At 39.4% G+C, this 27711-nt stretch overlaps 1 protein-coding gene across 1 annotated transcript in view; it reads right to left on the minus strand.

Moving 5' to 3' along the window:
• MAP2 (microtubule associated protein 2) overlaps positions 1–27711 on the minus strand; it is a 238985-nt gene that overhangs the window by 147345 nt on the left and 63929 nt on the right. The window lies entirely within an intron of this gene.

The following is a 27711-nucleotide window of genomic DNA, read 5'->3' on the forward strand; positions in this document are numbered from 1 at the left end:
CCACCAGAGAAATTGGAATTTTAATAAAGTTATTGCCCTGCTATTTCTGTCTTTCTTTGGCACCTCTGGCTTTGGTATTTAACTGCTGATGAGTGGGTACATATTCCAGAATCATTTATTTAAATTATTTTTAAGCTATGTAAAATTTTAAGCCTCCCAGCAGCAGAGTATAAACTAGATTTATAGGTGACAATGTTGGCATAAGTGAGTGTATGCACTGAGAGAAGAAGAAGAGCAGGATTATAGCAGAAAAAGTATTACAAGGATTTAATACTGTATATGATAAAGTAGGAGGCTTTGTTTATTTTATTCATTCTTATATCACCCTTTTGATTGACCCATTGTATTAATTACACCAATTAGAACTCATATTGATTTACCAGGACAGCTGGACAGGAAACAGTTTTCCCACCCTGCAAGAACTGTTAAGATTTCAAAAAAATGTTCGTGTCCCAAATTGAGACAAAAAGTCCAAATACAAAAATTTTTCACAAATTGAAAATCTATAAAAACAAACAAACCCAAAAACCTCAGAGCAGGTCAATAGAAACATTTTGTTTCAATAATTTGGAATAGTTTTATTGCAACTTTTTGTAACTTACATTTCAAAACAAAGTCATTTCGATCCAAAAAAATTCAACTTTTTCATTTAGAAAATGTCGAAATGGGATGTTTTGACAATTTCAAAACCTTGTTTTAAAAAATTCTCTAACTGGGAAATTTGTTGAAACCAGCCTTTTCCTATGAAGTGCTTGTTTAGACCAAGTAGCATTTTTTGATGAAAAAGTTTTGTCAAAAAATTCCTGACCAGCTCTATTTCACCACCTCACTGGTCCAAATTCTCCTCTCTATCTATCGCATTTGGGGGCAGTAGCACACCTGTAACCAAGCAGAATTTTGCCCTCTCTCATTTAAAAGAAGAGCTAAGGAATGTATGTTTTTACGTGAACTTATTCAATTAGTAGGGATGTTGAAAAATCAGGAATGTTTTTAGCATTCTTTCTAATAATCTTCTAGTATTACCAGTTCTAATAATCTTTATAGTATTCATTTCAGATGGTTTTGTTTATTGTGTCGAAAAAAGTTAGACACGCCACACAGTTTGAAATAACTGGGAGTTGCCAGAATGGGGGAAAAACATTAGCCCTTCTGTTTTAGTAATAGTGACACACCCTTATGCCATTCGATGCAATATAATGCTAAGAAGTACAGTAACTATTTTCAAATTATAAACCACAAACTGCATTTCAGTCACCGTAATTCAGAAAAATCTGCACAAACTACAGTGCCTAAAAGAGTTTACGAAATCAACAACTCTCCATCCTGTACAGCCACCTGGGCTATTAAGATAAGCTTCTGCTGAAGGTCACCTTTCACTGCATTTGATCCACCCTCATCTACTGACTCATAAAGCCTAAGAGGCAGATACCTTGTGCTTTGGCACAGTGCTTCCAACTGTTTTGGGCAACTGTAACAGTTCACCAGATTAAGATGTCAGTTTTACCAGCCCATGTCTACTGCCTTCCATTGAAGAGTGCACAGCCTGTGACGTGCAACGGAACGTAGGTCATAAGACTGGGGTTTGGCATAGCTCCATCTCTACTATGAGATGAGCATCAGCTGTGAACTGTGGTCCAGAGCCCGGGCTCAGCTAAACAGCCTTGATTCATCAAGGAACTTTTTAGCACATGGCTAACTTCAAGCATCTGAGGACTCCCGTTGACTTTACTGGGATTGCTCATGCCTGAAGTCAGGCATGTGCTTAAGTACCTTGCTGAATCAGGACCTAGGAAAAAAAGAGGGGCCCCAAAAGACCTGACAGAAGAGCCCGTAGTACCAGAACTGCTGAAAGGTAGGTTAGAAATAATTGTTTTAGGGAAGAAATGAGCAATTGCAAAGATGGGACCAGCGAGCTTCGTCTTCCAAGCCCTTCAATTACACAGTCCCCATTTTCTGCAGGCTGGCTAGGTTCATATGTAAGCCATAGCCAAATCACCAATTTTGAAAAATACTGGTTACCATCATTCACACACGAGGACCCTTTCCTTATGAATGTGTTGTATGAATTTAGTGCTTGTGCATTGTACGAGTCTGACAGCCTTGGAGACCTCAGCTCTCTGGTCACAGGCAGCTGGCGGTGCAAGTTTCCTCCATTCCAATTGGGAGTCAACCAGGTCTAGAGGAGAGAGGCCAGTTCAGTCTCCATAGCCACTCATTCCTGGATCTCTGAGCTCAGACTTCCTGCGCTGATGCCACTTGAGGCCAGCTATAGCGGCCACTTGTTTGATGTGGATGACAAAGTTAAGTAGGTGCTTAAGAGCTCTGCTGGCTACAGACAAGAGTGCTCAGCACCTTGCAGGATTAAGTCCTGGATGAATAGGAACAGGAGTGAAAAAATATTTAATTGTACATAATTCACACTTTCCTATACTGGACGTTGAGATAGGCAAAGACTGAAATACCCAACTTCTCCGATAGGCAGGGTAATATACCTACATGGAGATTTCTCAGATTATAAGATTATTGGGGAAGGGTCTGTGTCTTCCTTTATGTTTGCACAGTGACTCCAATCCTGACAAATGACAATATAAAAAGCATTAATAAATAATAAAAATAATAACATAACAACATATACTTCCATTGTATTGTATTCAAATTTGATAGAGGATTATCAAGCAAAAAGTACTGTTTAGGTCAGAGACTTGCTAGTTAACACTTTATAAAGTCTGTCTTCTAATGGACAAATATTTTCTTTACTTAGAAGCACTGGTTTGATTTTGAAATTATAAAACAGATTCAAATATATGAAAAGTGGTGATTTACTCTGAGTACTAGAGGCCAATATTGAGAATCATTTCTTGCTTAAATGAAGTGCACTGAAATCAAGTTACAGTACAACACCGACCACAAAATAAAGCCACTGGGTAAAGTTTTCAAAAGTGCCTAAGTAAATTTGGAGCCTGACTCCTATCGAAAGAATCAATGGACATATGTACAGTGCACATATGTTCTTAGATCACTTAGGTGCTTCTGCAAACATTGAACCTTGTCTCTTTTGTCTTTGTCTGGGGTCAGTGCCTGGCACTTAGTATCTAACAATACTGCCAGTTGGGGTAGTTAACTTCAAAACTGCCCTAGCAATCTTTTTTTCCAAATACAAATTTGTTTGCTCTTAGCTGAGAGCATTTCTCAACGCTCAGAACACCATCAGGCCATGCTCTGTCCTGCCTGCCTTTGACTTTCAATGTCTTTGCTTCCCCTCTGTACCTAGCAAGAGACCAGTGTCCAGAAGTAGTCTGGGAAAACAGCTTAATGCTCTTTGCTGAAGAAATGGGAGGTGTGAAGGTGCAGGTTAGGATTAGCGGTTTTGTGTGAAAAGGGAAGAAATAACGCTGCTAAAGATTAAAAAGTTGGGGGAAAGTATGTTTGTGAGGGCTATGATGGTTTGCCAAACTATGTGCTCCCATTGAATTCATTAGGTGCTGGATCAGGTCTGACGTGATTTCTACACTGGTTAATTTAAAACTATTTAAGCATCTGAGAAACTATAGAACATAAAGAGCCATTCCAAGTGAAAACTGAGCAATGAAATACAGGGGCCAGGAGTTTCAAATGGGACTAAGGAAGTTAGGCATCCAGATCCCATTGGATCTCAATGGGAATTGGGTGCTTAATTCCCTTAGGCACCTTTGAAAATCCTAGCCTCAGTGATACAAAGTCAATAAGGCAATCTCACGATGAATACCTTTCAATATAAGGAGTAGGAGGCAAACAACAGATCACATTTAATCTTAAATCTAATTAAGTTTATGAATGTGCTGGGGTACCGTTAAAAAACAACTAAACATCGAGGCCTTCAAACTGAGTCACCTCTCAAAATGCATTCACAGGAAAATTCCTAATGAACTTTCTTTGTAATGATTCACAAATAAAACTGGACTTTGAATGAACAACCCACATTTAAAGAAGATAAGAAATGCTGATATTAAAGAATCATAGCACGCTCTCCAAACATCCCTCTGCAAGTAGATGAAGGGGATAACACATACTGATTTATAACACTGAATATAAAAATGAAGAATTGCTAAATGGTAAAATTAAAAGTTTTATTTTAATGATTTGTGATTATAGATAGTGAATGAGTACAGATGAGGTAGCACTTAGGCCAAGACCGGGCTGGCATAAGTATGGTTTTGCCAATTCTTCTTTATATAGAATTGCTGATCTACTTAAAAAGATGTCTTTACAGACAAAACAAAGGTAACATTGTGCTGGAAGTTTTGAGGTAAAAAACACACAAACCTGTAACAACAAAAAACCCTTTTTCTGGGAAGACCCAAGGCAGGATGACATAAAATGACATGACCCAGAACTGCACAACTAGCAGTACAAATGCCGGCTGGGTAATTGAAGTTTGTGCATGACTAATGTATGGTTTACCTAAAACCCAAAGCATTGATGTGCTACAAGCCAACTGGATAAATATTAAGTAACCTGTAGTGTAGAAATGTACAAAAGACCTAAGTGAACATGGGCACAAACTGGAGAAACACTGGACCAGAAAATGAAGAACGGGACTGAAGGACTGGAACAAGGGAATCAGAGACGCCAATAACTATCATGGAAGGTAGAAAGACTTCTTGGTGCCCCAGAACGTGGTAACCTGAGGGCCATTTACCAATTCTGTTTTATGTATTGTTATTCATCTGGCATAAATTTATGTGCAGACACTATAAGTGACAATAATTATGTCTGAAATTGTATAAATAAAGACAAAAATGGATTAAGCCTAAATAGGGTGGATTTATGACTCGGTTGCCCAACTTTTACCCCTAACGTTGGTGTCCCTACATAAGCATGAGTCCAAGACATCTTATTATCACTGCCAGGTCCTAGGGATTGCAACCTAAAGACTCTGCATATTTAACAAGGCTTGGGAGGTTGTAGAGAGCAATGTCTCTGGCCTCCAGCCATGGTGTTGTCAAACACCCAGAAAAGAAAGTAAATTCTCGTGATCATAATGAAGGCATATAGCCGACATAAAACATATTGTGTGCCTGTTGAAATGTTAGCAATTTTTTCTTCTTGGTCTCATATTATGCTGTTTTGTAGTAGTTCCTTTTCTTTGTATTCAATTCAGAAGTGTTCTGTTTTTATATAAACTGGTTTACAATTACACAAAAAGAGACACTTCTATGATGCTAAGAAGCTGGGATTCAAGAAAGTGGAAAACTTTAGATGCCCTATTCCTGCCCCCCCAGCTCCCCGAAAAGGAACTGCACAGTAAATCTAAACAACCTAAATAAGTGCAAGCCAACAAGAAACCTAGGGCAAATACAAATTTCTAAATGCTCTAAACATACAAAACAGTTAATAGAAAATTATTTTTCTGTAGCACAACTATACGCTTTTGATTTGTACCAGAATACATTAATACAATGATGATTTTACAAAACTGAGCAAAGTTAAGAAATTGTTCATTTAACGATGGAAGTTGTACTTAGCTTGCCTGGGATTTGCCTAAGTAATGAGCCATATTGCACCTTTTCAGCGCACTGATTTCTCCAGCAGCAGACAACACTGGTGGCAATGCTTGCTTATAGACAGAAGAAGCTGAGCCAAAAACAGTGTTTTGACCTTGAGAATATGATTTTCATGGCTCATAAGTTAAACATTTATTTAGGCAATTTTTAAAATGAGTATGTAGTGACTTTGAGAAACATGTTACATTTACCCAATGGACTCTAACATCTTTTTCAGAGCTATTATGATCTATCATATAAATCGTGGAGGGACTTTTAAAATAGGAGTTCTTTACTCAGAAGGGCATAATATCTCCTTTAGAAGCACTGTGCTGTATTAAATAAATCCCTTTTAAGGAATTTACAAAAAACCCCAGATTACTGATTTATTTGACCATAAGGGCACTGTCTTTCATGTCAGAGTGTACTTAGGCACTCTTTAGATCACACGTCTGGCAGTCACATACAGGACAAAATGTCCTCAAGAAATTTCAGTTGTTCAAGAGTCACCATCTGTCTGCACTACAGGTGCTTCTCCAAGATACCAGAACCATTTTTACTTCTCACTGTGCAAATGGATTGGAGGCACAGAGTTCACATTATGTGACTGTAGCCTGTACGTTTTTAAATTTAAAAACATTGACATATAATGGTGAAATTTAAGGAAACAAAACAATTCTCCCATATTGCACTTCTATGGCTGAGAAAGAATCATAAAATCCATCAAAATCCTCTAATTTTTTAAATCACAATGTACCTCACATTTCAGTCAGGAGTGGATTTTTAAAGGCAAAGTTAAACGTTTCAAGTTTAAAATAAATTTGTTATTTAAAATAAATAAGTTTAAAATAAAAATAATTACTGAACCTTTAAAAATAGCAGAATGAAATGCAGTGTTAAAGGACAGAAGTAGGTTCCCACCAACATGGGCATATTTTCCCCAGGAAGAATTTTCTGCATAGCCCTTTGGTAACGTCTTTATGCCCAGAAAAAACAACAAGAGTCTTGTAGCACTTTAAAGACTAACAAATTTAATTTCTGCAGGCATAAGCTAATCAGGATAAGAAGTAGCTGTTTGGTGTGAAAATGAAATAATGCCACCAAAGACTAGAATCTGATTTATTTAGGGCTAGATTCTGATGACCTTATTCACTCACTCTCAGTAGCAGCTCATTCCACTAACAGTCCTATTGAAATCAATGGGACCATTCCAGGAGTAAGACACTGGGCATCATGAGTAAGAGTAACAGAGCCTGGCCATAGTGGTTGGGAAGCAGAGGCAAATGTTTCTTTTATAAACCAGGCAAATAGTAGAAATACGCTGAGTCAAAGAGCTAAAGATACAGAATTAACTTAGTTTAATTTATCTTAAACTTGATTGCATCCGCCTGCTGTCAGTTTATCTTGTATGAAAAAAAAGAATCCTATTCCTGGCATCTTGAAAATTAATGAAGTAGGCACTCTTCAATATCAATGATTATTAAATGCAACCCCAATTTTGGCATGTCCTAATGTCTGAGCGGTTCACTTGGCAACTTTCATCATGTCCTTTTAACGTACGGTGGGAATGGAATATTATGTATTACATATAATAGTAGAACAAGCAACGACCTAAATTCAGGGAAGGGAAACGATGATCTGCACAACCACCACTAAAATGTATTGTTGTAACTGGAAAAAAAAAAGTGGGAATATTAAGGATTCATCACACATCCAGCATGAAACCAATTTATGAAACCACTTTAAGGAAATGTATTATTAGAGATAGGTGAGTGCTGCACAAAATTTACCATACATATTTCCAAGTATTTTTAATGAATTTGCTTCAGCAATGCTCCATTTTTGTGTTCCCTTTCCATGAACATTAATGTGATCCAGTTTTACAGGCATAGATGTTCTCAAAAAGTGAGTATCAAAATCATTCCTATTTGTGATAGTAATCCCTACAGATTCATCCAGTCAGGGGAAAGACACAGTTACATGTGACTTATCTGAGCAATCCCAACATGCCAACAAAGCTTGGCCAGTTAACACTGACTACTTCCAGAGAAATGTTTGCACTCATCCCCCAAGTTTAACAAAAAATTGGTCAGACATTTCTGAATTATGAATAAATTTGATGATATCATGAGCTGCTCAGGGAACATCTATGAACCAAAAAGAAACCTGGGGTAAAATTTTCAAAAGTTGCTAATTGACTTCAAAACGTAAGTCTCATTGAAGCCCAGTGAGATTTAGGCTCCTAAGTGCTTAAGTTACTGTGAAAAATGAGACTTAGGCTCCTAAATAATTTAGGAAGTTTGTGGAATTTTACCCATAGGCCCCAATCCAGCAAAGTACTCAAGTGTGTGCTTAACTTTAAGGTTGGGAGTATTCTCATTGACTTCAAGTTACTTCTAACATTGTGCCTTCATACTTTCCATTCCATTACCAAAGAACAGGACTTCAGTGGGACTTTCCCTGGGGCTATTCCAGGGCTTAAAGTTTAGCACCTACTTAAGCGCTTTGATTGATGGAGTCCTTAATCTGTTTTATAGATTATTTATTGGGAATTATTCATTCAGATCTAACTACTAACTAAGAAAAATAAGTCAAGCAGTTAAAGTTACTTTTGACACTTAGGTACAATGCCTTGCGGAAGAAATTCACTCATTCTGCATTAATTCACCTCACCAATGGAGCTTTGGAATTGTAAAGGCCAAATCTTGCCCTGGTTTACAGGTGCGTGTTTGGAGGCAAGAGGGTCTGGGCAGTCTCTTTCTTCCCATAGCACACGTGATAATAGTACAGATAGTCTCCCACACACTGTGGCAACGGTGGTCCTACAAATCCCTAAGAGAAAGATACACAGATAGGCACCTATCTAATGTTCAAGAAAGCCACTGTTACTACGCCACTCTTACCACACTACAGCCTCAAGGAGCCTAGGCGGGTGCCCACTCCCACAAAGCATATGCCATGATATGCAGCATGAGCTAGCCTGAGGAGAAAGTAACGCAGCAGAGATATCCACTTCCTCCATGTACCTCCCCTCACGCCCATTTACTCTGAGCCATCCTGTCCTTGTAGCACAATGGGATTGCTACTATTCTATCTACCCAACACAGTTGCAGCAGGTAAGGTAAGGTCAAGAGATTGCCTCTTAACTATGGTTGCACAGTGCCCAGGGCAAAGAAGCCCCCACTGTGAAGTGCGACTATAATATAAATGTTCACTACTGTAATTATTATCATTATTTGCATATCCTAATGACGGATTAGAAAGAGACACAAATAGTTTACAAGGAAGCTACTAGCAACCTGAATTACACTCAGTCTGGATTGTTAATGGAGCCTAAGGGAGTTACTCATCCAGCTCCCAGTGACTTTAAACGGGGCTTGGGCATTTAATCCCTTAGGGAAGTCTAAATTCTGCCCTTGGATATGTGTTGGCAAATCTCAATGAAGTCCCAGCATCCTATGCTAGTGCAGAAGAGGACCTACAGTGGATCAATCATATCTAATTTTGATGCTTCTATGATCCTAATTGAATTTAACAAGGCTAAAAGTCAGCTAAAAACACACACACACTGTATGTTCACTGTGTTAATGAGATTGTGAACACATGTTCTCACCTCTAGGATTCCTCCTCCTGGCTGGACACGGCATTACAGGGGACTCTACCTCTCACACCTCTTGTGGTGGCTACTTTCTCAGCCACCGCGACCATTCCCTAATCCCCCTTGTGATATTCTGTGACTTGATCCCCTCGCCAAGTCACATAAAAATTAAAGCCCCTTCTGGAGTAGCACAAACAAGTCCAAATAAAGATTCAAACAAGCTTCCAATTAAAAGCCCTTCTGCCCTCCCAGGCTTCACTATAGTCGCCTTTTTGTATGCTGCCTGTTAACTCTAGCTCAGGGCTTCTCTCCATCACAGAAGCCTGTCTCCACAGCAGTCTCTTCAGGACTGAGCTCCCTCAGTCTCCTTATACAATCAGTTCCTCACCTATGAGATGGGGAGCATGACTAAACCCCACCACAGAGATCCTCTCTGGATGAGACATACTCCTTGGTGGGGTTTATGGGAACATATGCAGGGACTTACGCCAATGGGATTTTGAAATACACAAGTAAATAATATGCAATAACAAGCTACAGTAGAGGAAATGTTACCCTCATTTTGGTGGTATATGTTTTAATGCACTGCTTGTAGCCAGACAATAAAACCAGACAAATCTGTTTTAATGCTGAAATAAATGCAGTTCAAATTCTAAATTTGTGCCCACACAATTGGTCTGCTGTTATTAAACCACAAAGAAGAAAATTTGTGCTTTTATTTTTTTCCAAACAGCCTTTTCTGTTCTTGTTGCCTATCATTTTAACTGTAAACATTCAGCAAAGTGCATTAATAGCTGCCTGCATAATAATGATAATTATATAAATGCAAAACATTATTAGGGAACCTTTCACCCCACAACGCTTCAGTAACTATAGACACACACAGCACCACTACATTTTAGCTACCACAGGGGGTTGTGCTATGCCAATTTACCGAAGGTGAGGATCTTGACCTATAAACATATACATGGTTTACAAAATTTGGAACTGATTGCAGATTTCTAAAATCTTCAAACTTCAGGGTTCTTTGGCTCTGGGGGTTTTATTTCAGGCACATCTGTAGTGAATGGAGGCATGTTAGTGGAAACTGGCAGTTTGAAAACTAAGGAACCCATAATAACGTAACCATTTACCAGCCTACCACTAGTTCATCAGAAGGGGAATTTTACTGGTTAATATTTAGTAGTAAAACGTTTCATGCCTCAAACATCACAAATGGTATCACTTTTCAACAAAACAACCACCACTAGCAAGGGGCTCTGAAGTGACAGTTTTAATTAACTTTCTTCATATATATCTGACAGTTCACAGTAGTACCTGATAAAAAATACATTTTACTATGCTTGTTTTAGAACATGATCCTGAGCAAAGTGGGTGAAGATTTCTTTTAAGTAGAGTGGGTCAAGTCATCTCAGTTTTGTCTCTCTGTTTTATTTTCTGCTTAAAACAGCTCTCTGGGGACTGGATTCGAAGCTCACTGAAGTCAACAGGTGTCTTTCCATTGACTTCATTGGGCTTTGGATCTGGCCCTAATGATACACAGTATGGGCCAGATTTTTTGCCTTGGATGAGTTGTGTTCAGTGTAAAACCAAGAGATGGAGATAGAGGATGGCTTTAATATACCCCTTTGTTTCCATAGAGGATGCTCAACCGTCCTCCCCAAAGGACCATTCTAGCAGCTGGGGATTGCTAGGGCATAAAGATACCCTAGCCATGCCCTTGTTCCCCAGAGAACACTCCCCGTGCCAGGGGCAGAGAGGGTGAAGGGTAATTGAGATGTCATGGTGGTTGCATGCACCTGGGGATTACACTTGATCTGTTGCCCTTCTGGCTGAAGCAGCTTATATCAGTGGCCATAGGCTGAGAATCTGTCCCCATAGCTATAAAACAAAGGAGCTCTTCAATCAGTGCACAGGTGTATCTCCTATTGGCAGCCATAGGAGTTGCTATTACTTATCAAGGGGAAAATACAACCTCAGAAATAAAATCCCAAACAGGAACTCATACAACACGGAAATAACCTTGTCCAACTCGCAGGGTGGAAAGGAATAAGGGGGAAACGGGCTTTAGAATAAAGGAAACTTCAGAGTCTCTTGGCTCACATTGCAGAGAGGATCTGTGCATGTAACCCCCCTTACCACCTATTGGTGAAAACCACATACACCAAGGACTGTAGGTCTCACATTAACACATTTAGGTCATTCCACCCTAGTAAGAGCGATATGGTTTTTAACAGAAATTCCACAGTTGGCAGAAGAATTTATGGGCCTCCCACCCTAATTTCGCAGCTGCAGAGGCGACTTCTTCACAAACAACCACTCCTCCCCACTCATCGGCATCTAGAACAAAATGAACGTCAGTCTATCTAGGGCCATGACTCAGCACAGAAGATGAGAGAGCTCAAATTTTGAGACTGCACTGCTTAAAGGAGTGTGTGAATCACAGTCATGATCTCAGGCACTGTGGGATAAATACAAAGCCAATGAGTGTGTTAGACTTCCTCATGCTCCCTTACCGCCTCCGTATACCCATTCTACCAATGTATAAGGGAGTTGGTGTCACTTACACCTTCTTCTAGCTGTTGCGTGTGTAAGTGAAAGTCAGGCAGGGGATCTAAGTGACATGAGTATCGTCTCCCTGACACACTGGTAAAGTGGGAATAATTAGAATTTAAGGGAGTGCAAAGCCTGGTCTACACACAATTTTTGCACCACTAATGCTATTTTGGTTAGGGGTGTGTGTGATTTTTTACCAAACTAACTGTACCAGTAATCTCTTAGCGTAGGTACAGTTACACTGGTATAATGGTGCCTTATATCAATATAGCTTATTCCCCCCTTCCAAGATGAGCTATATCCTTTTATAGTGGCATAACTGCATCCACACTTCAGAGGTTGGACAACTTTACCTATATCGGTATAGCGAAAGTGATACAACTTTTGTGTGTAGACAAGGGCCTTAAGGGAGTCTAAATTAATGTAAAGAGATTACACATCACCACTGAATTTGGCCCCATAGCTCCTAGGTCTTAGGCAAATTAGAATTATAGATATCTGACTGAGGTTGCTTTTTAAGACAATAATATCAGAAGTTAGGTCTCACCTTCCTGAAGGGCCACAGATCCATAAATGATGGCTCCATGAACTCATTCTCTGGAATCCAGGTTTTGATTATGTGTGCAAACGAGAAATAGTTTCCCCCATGTCAGCATTTAGTACACACAACTGGCCATTTATTGTGCCAGGAAATTACTAACTGCAGACATACCGGCAACTCTGCTTTCCTTTCAAAGTTATTAAAGACCCAAATAGGATCCACCTTTGAAGTGGCTTTCCTAACAATTTCAAGTGCCAAGACGCCTGCGGCAGAACAGACCCTATCCAATAGTTCTTCAGCTCCAATGGAGGGTTTTAGAACCGGTGATTTTAAAACAGCTATCAATCAAGTGGATTCCTCTCATGTTTATTAGCTATAGCACTAAAAAGAAAATTGGCTATTTCTTTTCCAAGTCCTTCCTAACAAACTCATCCTAACGTTGCTGCTTGGAATGATTCGTTTGCAAAAGATGCTGTTTTAATCATTTCCTTTCATTTACTCCATCAGTGGCTCATTCACATAGTGATACCTTTAACTTCTGTATCCCTAGGGAAGATTGCAATCAGCTGTGAAATCTATACCCAAACTTGAGAAGGGATATGCCTATGTTTAAGCCAACACAGGGGAAGTTTAAGCTTTGGGTAACTACATAATAATACTTAGCTTTTATATTCAGCAGTTTTTATCCACACATCTGAAGGCACCTCACAAAAAAAGGGTTATTGTTACTTCAGTTTTACCTGTCCCAAGTCCCAAGTCACAAAACAATCAGCAGCAGACCTGGGACAAGAAGCTAGATCTCCTGACACCCATTTCCGCACTCCATCCACTGAGCAGGGCTGACTTTCACACTGCCATATTTATTAATAATTTACACTACAGTCGTACCTACAGGCCCCAAATGAGATTAGAGCCTTCACTGTGCTATGCATTGTACAAACACATGCTAAGAGATGCTTCAAGATCCAAAAAGCTTAAAATCTAAGGAGCTCCATTCCAGCAACTGATAGCATGCAGGCACGCTGAAATCAATGGGGATCCGCATGGATTATGATGTGAGCCTAAAAGGATGAAACAAAGAGTAGAGAAGGGGATGCAACATACAGGCAGAGTGATCAGAGAAATGGCTGGCAAATGTTTGTGGGTTTTTGTTTTTGTATTATAATGGGTGAAGTAGTGATAGTACAAGGAAAAGGCATCGGGGTTGGACTGAACAGACACTCCAAAGCTATGCCAACCAGCTATTTCTATAATCACACATGGATATTTGAGATAAATATCCTGAGTAAACTGTCCCTCACCATCAATGTTCTGATAAGTCCCTCTAAACATTCTTCTTCTAATGCAGACCTTTATGTGCAAAGCACCATAACTTTGCAATAAACAGGGATGTGACAAATAGTGATTTCCCCTATATTCTGTATTTAATTTTTTATGACTTGCAAAATAAATTCACGGTATGTTGAAAAAATCATTCTACCTAAAGGATGTATTTCCTCTTCACCTCTTTGGGTAACCATTATATTCCAGCACTTTGAACCTAACTACATTTCCATGCTTATCATCTTACACCTTTAGAACATATTTTAGTCTGGGTGGCAATGTTCTGTCTCAGGATTTGCAGACATTAGCTCTCTGGCTCTCCTGTACAATTACACAAACTATAATTACCTACATTTTCTTTTCAGTGACATGATTGCGGGTTATTTTTGCTTAAAGGATGAATGAGTCTGCATCAGCTACTCCCCACCCGCCCAAAACTTTTTTGAATGATGTACAGAGAGTTCTTATTCAGTAGGATTAAAAGCCTGCTTTCTATGAAGATCAAATTGGTGGTGGCTTCAATGGAACAATACCAGAGACACGCTAACAAAAAGCCTCAACAAAAATTCAAAAAGTGCAAGTACCAATGTTTTTAAAGTCTTTGTTTCATGCGTATTCCTAATCACATTTGGTGCATATGTTCATCTCTGGCTAAACAGTATCTCCAATGGAAGGACTCTTTGATATGCTGCAGTAGTAATAAGAAGCAACAAGTGACACTGCTCTAGGCTAGGCTATATTAAGAAATATATTTATGCAGCACTTTATAATGCGGGGCATTTCAAATCCTCTCTCACAAGCTCTACAATAACATTCAGATGTCTACAGGACTCATAGATTAGAAACCACATGAAAACATACAACACACTGTAGTAAAAAGTTTGAAATTCAGTTACTTTCTTACCCCTCTCTTGCATAAACCACCTCCTAGTTTTCACCTCCAGTGAGGAAAATAAAGATCTGAGCTTGTTAGTGCTTTTCACAGCCAGGAGAATGCATCTGCACGTATTGTTGGACTCAGCCCTTCTCACTAACCATGCCATCTCAGCAAGGTGTACAGCGTTTCACTACTCAGTGAACAAAGACTCTTTGTTGAATTTTTAATTCACAGATTCTAAGGTCTACAAAGCAATACACTTCATTAGGCACCCAAGGGCAGTCCAACATTCTCCTGTCTCCAAAAATACAAGGGATTAGATTATGAATTTATAACCATGCAAAACCAGAGTGACTCCACCGCAGTCAACAGAGTTCCTCCAAATTTGCACCGTTGCTACTGAGATTAGAATCTGGCCCTAATCTCCAGATATGGATTGAGACTACAAGCACTTTCAGGAAATCTTCTGAAATCTTTCAACTTCCTGCTTTTTAAAAAAACTTTCATGGCTGAATGTATTGGGGAGTTTGTTGAAAGGGATGGGTTTCTATTTTGGGGACTTGAATGTTTGAGGAAGATTCATAGATTCCAAGGCCAGAAGGGACCATTATGATCAACTGGTGACTAGTCTGACATCCTGTATAACACAGGCCATAGAATTTGCCAAAAATAATTCCCAGAGCATATGAGTTGTACACCATTTATTGTTAATATTGAAAATTTTTTACTAAATATGTAATGATAAAAATATATATTGGACCAAATCCTACCCTCATCTACAACTGCAATTCTAATAGGATGGCATGAATGTAATTAGAGCAGAGCCCAGCCTGAAGAACTGGAGAACTTCAGTCTATTCACCCTTAATAGGCAATAGTAGTAACGATGTAGTGTAATTACTGATTGTGAAATTGTAGAGCCTGCTACAATTTGAAATGTCCCTAGCCTCTGTTTGCCAGAAGCAGGCAATTGGCAACAGGGGAAGGATCACTTGATGATTACCTCTGCTGTTCATTCCCTCTGAAGCACCTGGCATTGGCCACTGTCAGAAAACAGGATACTGGGCTAGATGGACCATTGGTCTGACACAGTGTGGGCATTCTTATGCTAACACTGGTAAATAGACTGCTCTCTGACTGACTTGGATTTAAACAGGGATAACCACAAAGTCTAAGACACTATTAAATATTGCATTTTGTCTAATGCACTCTACAATTGCTTTACATCATCTACTGTGGCTAGTCTGTTTTTAAATTATTTTGATCCTCCCATTCCCTTCTAGCAAAATATTTCAAGGTATTTCCTGTGAAATCTTCAAAGTGTCCTTTTACTCCATTACTAACGCCTGAAGTCATTTCTCTTCTAATTTATTTTTTAATTATAAAATATATTTTGACTCCCAAACCCATGCAGAATAATTCAAATTTAGATAGCTACAATACATGTATAGAATGAAAGTTCTATAATTCATCAAAACATTAAATCCCAATGAAAAGTTGAGCACTTGCTTATGAGATTTGCTGAATATGGATAGACTTAAGCAGGTGCTAAGTACTTTGCCGAATCAGGGTGATAATGATTGTGTTTTAAACCAATCACATTTGTCTAACAATGCAAGACTCTGTGAAAACAAGAGGCCCATGTATAAGTATAACAGAGAGACATTATTTTCTGTCAAAAAATTGACAGCTCTTTTATCCAGCAACAAATGTGAACTGGCCAGTGATTTAGAGGGCCAATAAGATGTGGTTTAAAAAAAAAAGTTAAGTTATTCTGCATGAAAGAGGACAGATGGCAACCACACAATAGCCATCAGCAGATCAGTATCCCCACCACTGCTCTGGATGAGTGTTAAATTAAACACAAGCTCTCTTTGCACAGAACCTTCTGAGGAAGGTGCAAGGGCATGTCTCTTCCTTCCACTTTATCATTTACAATTTGCCTATTCTGTCTGACAAGCCAAAACTAACAAAAGCTTCTAATGGATGCCTTCAACTTGTTAAGATAAAGAATATATCTATTTTGATTGCCTTCTACGCATATGGATGAGAGCTCCAGGACTAGTGGTGCAGCCCGTAAGAGGCAGAACGGCATGGAATTAGACATGAGGTGCCTGACCTGATAAACTCAATGTTTCGTCAAGAGATTTCTGTGCCACAAAGGAGACAGCTGCCATGTGGAAGGCAGAGGCTATATGAATGACTGCAGATCTATTTCCACTTCAAAGATGCAGACTGTCCCCAAGCAGAGTTCCTGTACCGAGGGAGAAGGAGACAGGCCAGAAAGAGCAAGGAACAAACAGAAAACTACTGACCTTGCTGTATCAGCCTGGGAGGTGGGATTGGACAGATTATAGTGAAGTTTGAATGATGTGGATAAGGGAAAGACTTAATCCCCACTAAGCAGCTAAGGAACCTGGATCCTGGGCCAATTTCCCTGGTATTTCTGCTGCTAGATGAATCTTACCACTAACAAAAGATACTGATTACACTGAGAAATCAGAAGTCAGGGGCAGCAGGACAGACTGGGGAGCAGGGCTGGGTGAAGTGGAAGAGGATTGAAGGAGAGTTAGCAAGAGAGGTTACCTCAGCACATTTTCATTCTTACACCACATGACTGTCTGCAGCCCTCCCAAGATTGTGGGTTTTAATATCCCAAGGATGACTTCAATCCATTGGCTCACCTGTCCTATAGCGAAACTTCACAGAGTGTGAGTGCTGCTCTACAGCCTATCACAGGACTGACATCAACTCCCCAACCCTTGCAGGTTTGCCATTTCAAGCATTTCTAGCAACTAATTGTTACTCACAGAAGCCAATTGCTAGTGCTGCACACAGGATTTATCTTCAATGCTCCTTAATTTTTATATATCCGTCTTCCTAAGATCTTTGCAGACAGCATAGCTGGGAAATGAAAACACTCCATCTTTTAATCTTATAAACAAATAGGGCGGCAAATCCTTAAAGGCCTTCTGAGGTCCTGAATTAAAATACAGGGTTTTCCCTCACAAGATGTGGACAATTTATCATATGATTTCTACTTATTTCGTTTAAAGAAGAAAAGGACTTTGTTAAGAGGAGGACAGAGAAGACTGCAGAGCTGAGCGAGCACTTTCCTTTGGGCAACACAAAAGAAATATTTTCAGACAATAACTGTTATGCTGAAGGGATGCTGACAAATAGTTATGTCTTCCCATTATGATGTGTAAATTACATAAACAGTGGCACAGGTGTGAAGAGGACAGGCCTGAGAAGGGGGTCACAGCCCCACCCATAGGCTGCTGAACTCAATGGGAGTGTTTCCCATTGAAGTCAATGGGCTCTGGATCAGGCCCAACAGAACCATTTTCATGCCTTTTTTAATCAATTTTATTTCAAGAATAATATTTAAATACATTGACTTAAACATTCCCTCGCAGTGTCGGAAACATAAATGTATCACCTGGGTCTAACGCAGTTAAAAAAGGACCAGTTTGTCTTCGTTTTTAAATGGAGCACAGTGCAGGATGGATAACAAAAAGTACATTCAGTTTATTAAAATATTATTTCCCTTTAGTGATTTAATATTCAATATAAAGTAACACGATATGGATTTAAAATATACCTGCAAATACATATCGGAGACACACACACAGGCACACATACATAGGGCCAAAGTCATCGCTGACTTCTGAAGCCAGTTGAGTTATCCCAGGAATGAATTTGCCCCATGATTTTTATCCTGACAATATCATTTTAAACAATAGTTTTAAGTCCAATGTTGATCTCTTTTTTTTTTCCCACCAGGATCAAGAGTTTGTGTTTATACGTCCCTGACTCTTTTAATACCTCAGAAAGACATTTTGTGGGGCAATCAGAGTTTTATTACAGGCTCATAAATGGCTACTGGGGCATAAAAAGAGCCATGAGAAATGTAAACATAAACGCTAATAAAATACATAGAAAGCAAATACTTGGCCACAGATATAAGCATTGGACATTGTGTATATCCCAAATTGTTATCTCTTTTCTTCATGGATTTAGACACAGCTTTGTGAATATTGTGGGGGTGAGGAAGGGAAATCACTTACAAACATTTTGGCAAAGAGAACACCACATTTCAACGCGCCTCATATCTCTGTTTGCCCTTTCGTATAAGATTTAAGGAAACAAAGTTTTGTTGATTTGACTGTTCATGGAAAATAAATTTCAGGCCCACAGACAACATTTGTTTTTTGATAAGCAACAAAATTCAGTTTTTAGTCAAATTTCAAAATGCCAATGAAAAAGCCATTAAAAAAAAATCAAAATTCAGAATTTTTCAACCAGCTCTAGAACAAGGCTACCGCAGGAGCCTCAGAAGCAGGGCCTACATCATCCTTCTCATCGTATATATCGGGTGTCTGTTCCTCCCTGAATTGGATCCTCCTCTCTATATATCCTAATATGGATTGTCTTGATAGAGTAGGCAAATGCACTGCCCTTTCCACAGCAGATGGAGTGATTTCCTACTCCAGGTCACACACACTGCAATTTAACAAAAACAAGAGAGGTCAGATGGTCTCGTAGTGAAAGCCTGGCTTGGAACTCAGGACATCTGAGTTCCATTCCCAGCTCTGTCACAGACTCCGTGTGTGATCTTGGGCAAGTCACTTAATTGTTCATGCCTCAGTTCCCCATCTGTGAAATGGGGATAATAATTACTTCCTTGTCCCATTCTCTGTTTTGAATGCTGTTCCAGGCAGGGAATGTCTCTTGCTATGGATTTGTTCAGCAGGTTAAAGGGCACAATGGGGCACTGGATCTTGGTCGGTGTCTCTAGACGCAACTGCAGTAAATGGAGTGAACAAATAATAGATCTAAAAATAAAGTTGGGATGACAAAAAATTGGAAGATGTAGGCTACTCTCACCTGTTTGTGGATCTTTATGCAAACGATGTAAATGAATGCAACTGTCATGCAATCAAATCAGCAAAAGCAAGAACAAAACTGGGGAGAGAGACTTCTATCTACTGATTCTCATTAGTACTAGTTTGCTCTCCACACTATTTGTCAAGTGCAAATTCCCAAGTACCTCATACCTCAGAGGATATGTCTACACTCCAAGGCTGGCCCCTGCCAGCTGACTCAGGGCTTGTCTTCACTTACCTTGGAGATTTGGCAGCAGTCGACCGGAGTTACTCAAACTATGCAAAAAACTTGCGTAACTCCTGTTGACTTCTGTGCTTGTGTTCTGCGCACTGTCTTCACTGCACTGCACCGACGGGAACTATGTTCCCATCAATGCAGCACTATGCCACTTGAGAAGGAGGTCTTAATATATCGATTTCTGGATCGACTGAGCGGGTCTTCACTGACTGCTCAGTCGATCCAGAGAAGTCGATCTGATGGCGGCGAATTTGCCGCTATCAGTGAGGACATAGCCTCAGGCTCGTGGGGCGCAGGTTAAAGGGCTACTTAATTGAGGTGTAGATGTTCAGGCTCTGAACAGTTCAACGTCACTGAGAGTTCAAATTCGAACCCTCGGCAGGAATCAGAAATAAGATGAGGTATTTTGTGACAATCTGCCTCTCATAAAGGGGATTTTTATGTGAAGGAAATGTAGTCTTTGCCCAGCTGAATATTCAGACGGTGTAAAAACTAAAAAACTAAAAAAGAAAATAAGTCACACATGTAAATGTTCACTGGGAAGAGAGGGTGATGAGGGATGGAAAAGTAGGTGACAATAAGGAGAAAGGGTGGTCTGGCACACACCAACGAGTGTGGCACTTATGAGGAAGGGATAAATGAGGATAGGCAGGTGAAAAGGGGTGGGGGATACATAGAGTGGGAGTGGAGAGATGGGACACTGGGACCGGAGACATGGGGATGACAAGGAGAAAAGGGGCGGGGCGTCAGCATTCCCTTCCCATGTATGTGCCAGGATCTGGGGGGAAAGGGTTGCTTCTCTTGGGAAGGGCTGAGCATCTCTCCCTACCTTCGAGTGCGTACCATGTGTGGTAGATGTGGCAATTTCCTGCAATATCGTCAAAAGACTTTATTGTATTGAGTTTATGTATTATTGTGGACTGGGATAGTATGCAACCCATCTAGGGGGCAGATGTGACAGTTGGGAGACCTGGGAGTTCAAGAGACTAAACTGAAAATGGGGTATTTTTGTACCCACAAAGTGAAAAGACAGTCCCTGCCCCAAAGAGCTTACAATATAAACTATGGAATTCCCATGATGAGCTTGCTGGATCAGAGACATCGCAGTGTAGAGCTCACAAAGGCCCTGATTCTGCAATGAGTTTTGCGTGGGCAGACCACCGCGCTCACTGAAGGAATGGGGTAAACATTTGAGATCTCTTCAATAGCCATGCGGGACCGATTGTTTATCTTCTCCGGTTACCAGTCATATCTGCAACAATATCAAGCATCATAGCTTTTTGCTTTAATTTCCTCCATTTTTAATTGTGGTTATAAAAAGAAAGAAGGAAAATAAACTAGTGTACGAACGTGAGACACTGCACTGAGCATGAAACAATTCAGAACAAGTTACCAACGGTTGTGGTGGATTCTCTATCCCTGACAATTCTTATATCAAGATTAGATTTAATTGGACTTAGATTTTTTCCTAAAAGATCTGCTCTAGGAATTATTTTGGGGAAATTCTACAGCCTGTATTATACAGGAGCTCAGACTAGATGATCACAATGGTCCCTTCTGGCCTTGCAATCTATGAATCAATAAGTCCAAAGCTCTTTTAGATGTATGTTAATAAATTTAGTATAATTTATAATATAATGTCTTATACTACAAGTGTATGTTAGAAGCATGTATTCTGAATTTTGACTCCATAACAAGCTTAATTTAAGCAGATTTTATTACTGTTAATAGTAGAAAACATGTATCTAGCATTACAAATGTAAACTGCACTTTACAACCATATGAAATCAATGGCAGCACTCCCTTTGCCTTCACTGAGAGCACAGGAAAGCCATGAGACTGTAAACTCCTTAGGGAAGGGAATATGTCTGAATCAAAGACCTGATCCTGAGAGGTGCTAGACACCCGCTGTGAGAACCTGAGCACCCTTCACATAAGGGTGCTCTGCACCAGGTGGGAGGCATACAGCATCTTGCAGAGTCAGGCCTTATGAATAATGACATGTCTTCATGCTTACTAGCCATGGTTAACTACAGGTGCGATTTAAAGTCAATTTGATTAATTCAGTGCAAAAGGCTGTGTGGACAACCTTAAATCAATATAAACCTGACTTATGGAGAGTTTAATCGATTAGGAACAGGTTTAAGCTAAATAAAAATAAGCCCATTTTGAATCAAACGAGGAGGGTTTGCACAGAATTTTGCCACTGGTTTGACTTGTGGGCAGACAAATCCTAAATCAGGTTGCCCAACCCTAAAGAGTTTATAATCCAATGTCTGACTCCTGCTCTTAGTGAAGTCGAATGGAATGTTGTCCTTGATTTCAGGTGGAACAGATGCGGCATTTTTGTCTTCAAACACAAGTAGAACCGTAACAGCTTTCAAAGAAGATTACCCATTTGTTTGTTGTAACACTACATGTTACTAAATGTTTTACAGTTCAAATTCCCTGATGTGACAGCATGGCTTTGAGTGATGTGAACCCAATGGCAGAATTGGTCCCTTAACAAACATGCTCATAAACAACTTTTCAAACCTTTCCACTTCTGCCATTTTTCTCCTTACTGGCTGTTCTCTTACATGGATCCATCTTAAACCTCTCCACATCTGACAAACTTTTAAAACTCTACCAGACAAGAAAGGCTTCAAACACCATTTAACCAAAGTAAGGTCAACACTACTTTTTGCCATTCTACTAACAAGCATCATAGAAATTACAACAAAATACTAATATTACATTTGCAGGTTCATAGAAATATATAAAATACAGTTCCAAGAGAGAAGTGATCATTAGTCAGTGTACAGCTTCCTTGTTGCCAAAACAAAATTTTAGGCTTCAGTTCTGCAAAAAGATTTTTACATTTGCCTAACTTTACGTACTCTGAATAGTAGCATTAAAATCAATAGGATAGCTCCTGGGGCATAAAGACAAACACACAGAGAAACCTTTGCAGGATCTAGGTCTTAAGCCATACACTATGGCTTTATCCTGAGGTGGTGCGATACAGCATAGCTCTGTTGTTTGCAATGGAGCAATGTTCATTTACACCAGATCAGGATCTGGCCATATATTTTTGCACCGGAATGTCATCAGTGTAAAGCCAGTTATACTATTAGAATACCTTTTTGTATAAAAAAATGCATGCACGTTATTTTAAGTGATCCGAAGCCTGATATAGGACCCAATCCGATTCCTTTTGAAGTCTAATGAGAACAGAATTGGAGCCAAGAGCTATTTCTGCAAACTGCCTTATTTTATTCCAGTATTTTGGAGAATGTCAGAGACCATAAAATGTTAAGAGATGGAAGATAGTGACTTGATGTAGAAAACTGAGTAGCTTTGCCACACAACTGTGTTAGGATTCTCAGTCCTAACTAATGATTCATCTCTGAATGAGCCAAATAGTCTAATATGGTCCATAAAGACTAAGTAAAGCACTGGAGAGGACAGCAGAGAAAGAATGATGTAAAACACTGTTGAATACCCTAACTCTACATGAATTGCTTATCTGGTTTTCCAATTGTCCTCTCCAGTGCTTTCCTTAGTAGTTATGGGCCATATCAAACCATTTTGTTCTGCGTATACAATTCCCAGTGATATTCCTCAGAGCTTTGCACAAAGGCTAGGGGGTAACATTTTCAAAAGTGAGTAAGTGACTTAGGAATCTATGGAACTTAAGCGCTGATGAAGATTATATCCTGTAGATAACATACAACCCTCAGATCTCTCCTCTTATCCTACATTACTTTTCTTTCCCACTAGTAGCTTCTGGAAATTTCTTCACTTTGTAAGTGGTAAGTAGCTTCATTAAATCTGATTCATTTTTGTTTTAACCAATCAAGTGACATTTTAATATTTTAAAGATGCCAGTATAAAAAAATTAACCTGATTCAACAACCAAAAGCACCTAGAAAGTCACCTCCTTGCAAGAACTGTGATGACTCAGAAAATGCTTTTGTGATTTAGAGCTGACTGTCACCCAATGTACTAAAATAAATTGCCTATGATTTCTCACAAACTCTGCAATAATGTGCTACCAAAATGGCACTGGAAATGCTGCATTGCACAGCTATTTAGAGTTTTCTTTTCGTGGTAAATAATCAAATCAACTGTTTTCTGACCAGAAGGGGAATTGGCAGAAGAGGTTAGCTTTCATACCTGGCCATTTCAGAGAATGTTTTTAAATGATGAGTCAGTGATATTCTTTGCTTGTTCCTGCCAGTGCAATCTTTTTTTGGCTTTCCGTGCTCCCACATACCAATCTAATGTATCTCTGCTGGCAGAGAAACCTCCGTAAATAAGTAGCATTATCTTGTACCACCTGGGACAGGTCAACTGACTCACATCTATTCATCACGTTTACCTTAACCCTGACTCAGTACTGTGGGATCACTATGCAATTTACATTGAAAGGGATCTTACATGGAGCCAAATCATTAACCAGTAGATTCCCGGGGAAATAAAAGTTCAGCCTCATGTATCTGTGCTATTTATTAATTAATTGTTATTGTTATTACCAGTACACCCATTTCTAATGTCAATGGACTATCTCGGCTCCCATTACTTTGGTATCTAGGTGCCTTAATTAAAGTTTTCACTTCCACAGTTCCCTCTGCCAGAGGATCTCAAAGTGTTTTACAAACATTAGCAATTCAGGCATGCAGATGAATGCTACCACCCCACTTTTTACGGATGAGAAAAGTGAGGCACAGACATATGAAATTATGTTTCAAAAGTGACAAGGAGCAGCCTGCAGTACTTGAAGCCAGGTATCCTGTCTACCCAGGTCTGTGCCTTAATCACCTTTCTTCCTCTAGTTAATTTCATGTGACTGAGCTGGATTTAGTTCTTGACCCAGTCTCACTTTGCACTTTGTAGCCAAACTACTGAGGACGCGTCACTGATGGGCTGTGTCTGATAAGAGGTCCAGCCCATCCATCTAGGGTGACCGTATTTCCCAAAGGGAAAATGGGACACCGTGCAGGGCTTGCCCAAGCCACCCGAGCCCTCTGACCCAAGCCACTTGCCCAAGGCTCCCTCCTCCTCTCCAACATGGAGTTGACCCGAGAAACTCCTCCCTCACACGGAGCTGCCCTGAGTCCCGTCCCCCCCTCACATGAAGCTGGCCTGAGCTGTTTGCCTGAGATCCCCACCCCTGTGTAGAGCTGGCCCAAGCCACCTGGCATCGCTATGTGAGAGCTTGGGCATGTCACTTAGTCTCTCTGTACAATCTGTACAATGGGGATAAGAGCACTGCCCTACACAGGGGGGTTTTGATAACTATGTTAAAGATTGTGAGGTACTCACATATCAAGGTAATGGGGCCATATAAATACCTATGATAGAAAGGTGAAAAGGGGAAAAAAATCAGCACAGAGGGAACTATATATGTTACTACCACTAAAATGAAAAGCAAAGGCCAAACTGCACATTTACGTTAGCATTCAGCTGTCCCAGAGAAGAGGGACTTGTCTTTAATCTGCTTTGTATATTTTTCACATGATTTAAGAAAAGACAGTACTGATTCTGGTGGACTGTGCAATGAATTTGGCTGGGAAGCTGAATAAAAGATTGAGATTCCTCCTGGAACAATTCTAAAGTAGACCCTCCCACTTACCAGCTTACCAGCAATGTTGATTCTTTCCAAAATGGGCACTGTAAAAATCTGCATTGTGTTTATATTATGATAAACCTCTTAATAAACAGCCTGGGGAACTAGATGTCCATTTCATCTCAGGAATTAAGACAGACACAGAGGCCCAGACTCATCCCTGGTGCAACTCCCAATAAAAGTTACACCAGGGATACATTCCTATTTCTCAATGCCTTCAGTGAATTTGGCTACATTGTCATCTGCTTAAATAAAGTAGGTGCCAAAATATCACATAACTCTGGCTCCAAGCCCAAAAGTTCCTAAAGTGTAATCTAACATGTCATTACCTCTGTACTCTTTGGTTTCTGTTCTTTATTTATATCGATCCTCAAAACTCCCTTCTTTTTTGCCATTTCTCAACTGCATCCACTGATTTGTAACTTTATTTAAATGCCTCCTGTCAACCTAGCACAAATCTAATACAGCAAAGAACCCAACTGTTGCTTCGAGAAAATAACATTGTTTTCAAATGATTATTTACAGAATAAAGAATATATAATATATAATAATTGATACAGCATACATAATTTATAGTATAGCAGCCTAATACTTTTCTATTCTGTAGACAGATGGGACAATTTGCAGTATGACTAATAAGGAGCTGGCTACAGTTACAGGGTAAAATGAATTATAACTGTATAAATTAGAGGTATAAAATATATATAGTTTATTTTTAAGTCACCTCCTCTATGAAGTATAAATAAACAGTTGAAACTTTATTTTTTCTGTATTCAGGAGATCATAAAAGACTTGGTAAATTGCTGCACACTTCAATAAGAATTTCCTTAAGAGAGAAGCATTGTATCTAAAGAAACTGCATAATCATAGATTTTGACTAATCATTCACTAATCACATGAAAAAACATGCAGTTCAACATGGTCTGTTAATGATGATATCACGTCTATTTGTTTATTTTTATCCTGGTGGAGAACATTCCTTTACAATTCTCCAGTACTGCAGCAAAACTTTCAATGCTGACATCAACTCTATTAAGCAGCATTAGCCCTTGAAGCACAGTTTGGAAAGCATTAATGAATTCAGATTGGTACTGCAGTTTGGCTTGTTGCCCTTGGATCATGGAAGTGAAATTAAAAGGGGAGGAGAGAAAAATGACTTGGGCTTAGCCTAAAACAAGTTGTTGAAGGTATTTTTTATGAATCAAAGAATTTTATTCGCCTTGCTGGTCCATGCCTTTCAGCTGTAACGAGTCCTAGTGCTAATGAATATCAGGGAAGAAATATTATTAAAGGCATCTATGCAAAACATAACAAGGAGTTCCTTTGAAGAAATGTATTACCCAGGGAAATCTGAAAAGCAGAAGAAATCCCCCTAAAGAAAGAAGAAATATGATCGTCTATAGAACAGGGAGAGAGTCAGAAGATGTATATACATATATTATATAAAATATCCATTACAGGCAAGATTCTGGTCAGAAAATAATTATCGAGGGTGTCAGAATGGGCTTGATTACAGCCTGAAAAACATGCTCATTTTAGTTCAGAAATAGCATCGATCAATCAACTTTGATTGTCCAGTTTCATTATGATTATGATAAATAAAAATATTAAATCAAAATTCACACTGAAGCTTATTATCAGTTGCTGTTAGTTGAGAGCAAAGGTCCAGAAGAGCCACTGGGTTTGCGTATTTGTCTGACTCACCCCAATATCTGACACCTGGAAACTGCACTGGAAATCTCAGGAGACTGGGCTTTTTCACAAAGTTTCCATTATTTCTGGTTTCATCCAGGCTGGAAATACCACAAGAACTACCTTTCCTGCAGAATTTCTTTTTTTGGGGGGGAGGAGGGCAGAGAGAGTCAGGGGGCTTCTGATACCCCCAGAAGACACCATGAAACAGAATAATGAAGACATATGGTGCAAGCGTGGGCCCTGCAAATACTTACACACATGCTTAACTTTAAACACACACGAAATCCCATAGAAGTTAAGCATGTGTGTAAGTATTTGCAGGATCAGAGACTTAATTTTTAAAAGAAGTTGAACTTTTCTGAATTCTACATGGATTTTCAGGGTTTGGTTCAGCTTCATTTTTTTGAGCAAAGAATCGGGTCATTCCTTATTTTTTCTGAACTAAATTCCTAATTTTAAATAACATTTCTTATTTCAGTCATTCAATCAGCACCGATGTTGCCAAAACCAGTCTCTTAACATCTAAAAGGACAATGAACTTTGTATAAAGGTTGCATGAATGAAATCCCACTGCTTCTAGAAGGTTACCGTAGGCTTGTTATGAGATATAACTGCAGAAGTAAAGCAAAATGAACAATGTGCTTCTGAATTTTGTTTGATGGTGTGAGTTCCCCAGAACATCTAGTTTTGGGGGGTTTTTTTTAAAAAGAAAGATATTATGTAGCTTTAAAGAAGTCCGTTCAATTTCATGATAACTGAGTAGATGCCCATTGAGAGGTTTGGCTTGGAAGGTGCTGGGAGAAGTATGACACATAAAGAGTTAATGGATGATGATCACACACATTACCTCCACCGAGACAGG

This window comes from Emydura macquarii, unplaced genomic scaffold (genome assembly GCF_026122565.2).
Source record: "Emydura macquarii macquarii isolate MOO-44397 ecotype Brisbane River unplaced genomic scaffold, CSIRO-AGI_Emac_v2 contig_1253, whole genome shotgun sequence".
In the NCBI taxonomy this organism is placed as follows: Eukaryota; Metazoa; Chordata; order Testudines; family Chelidae; genus Emydura; species Emydura macquarii.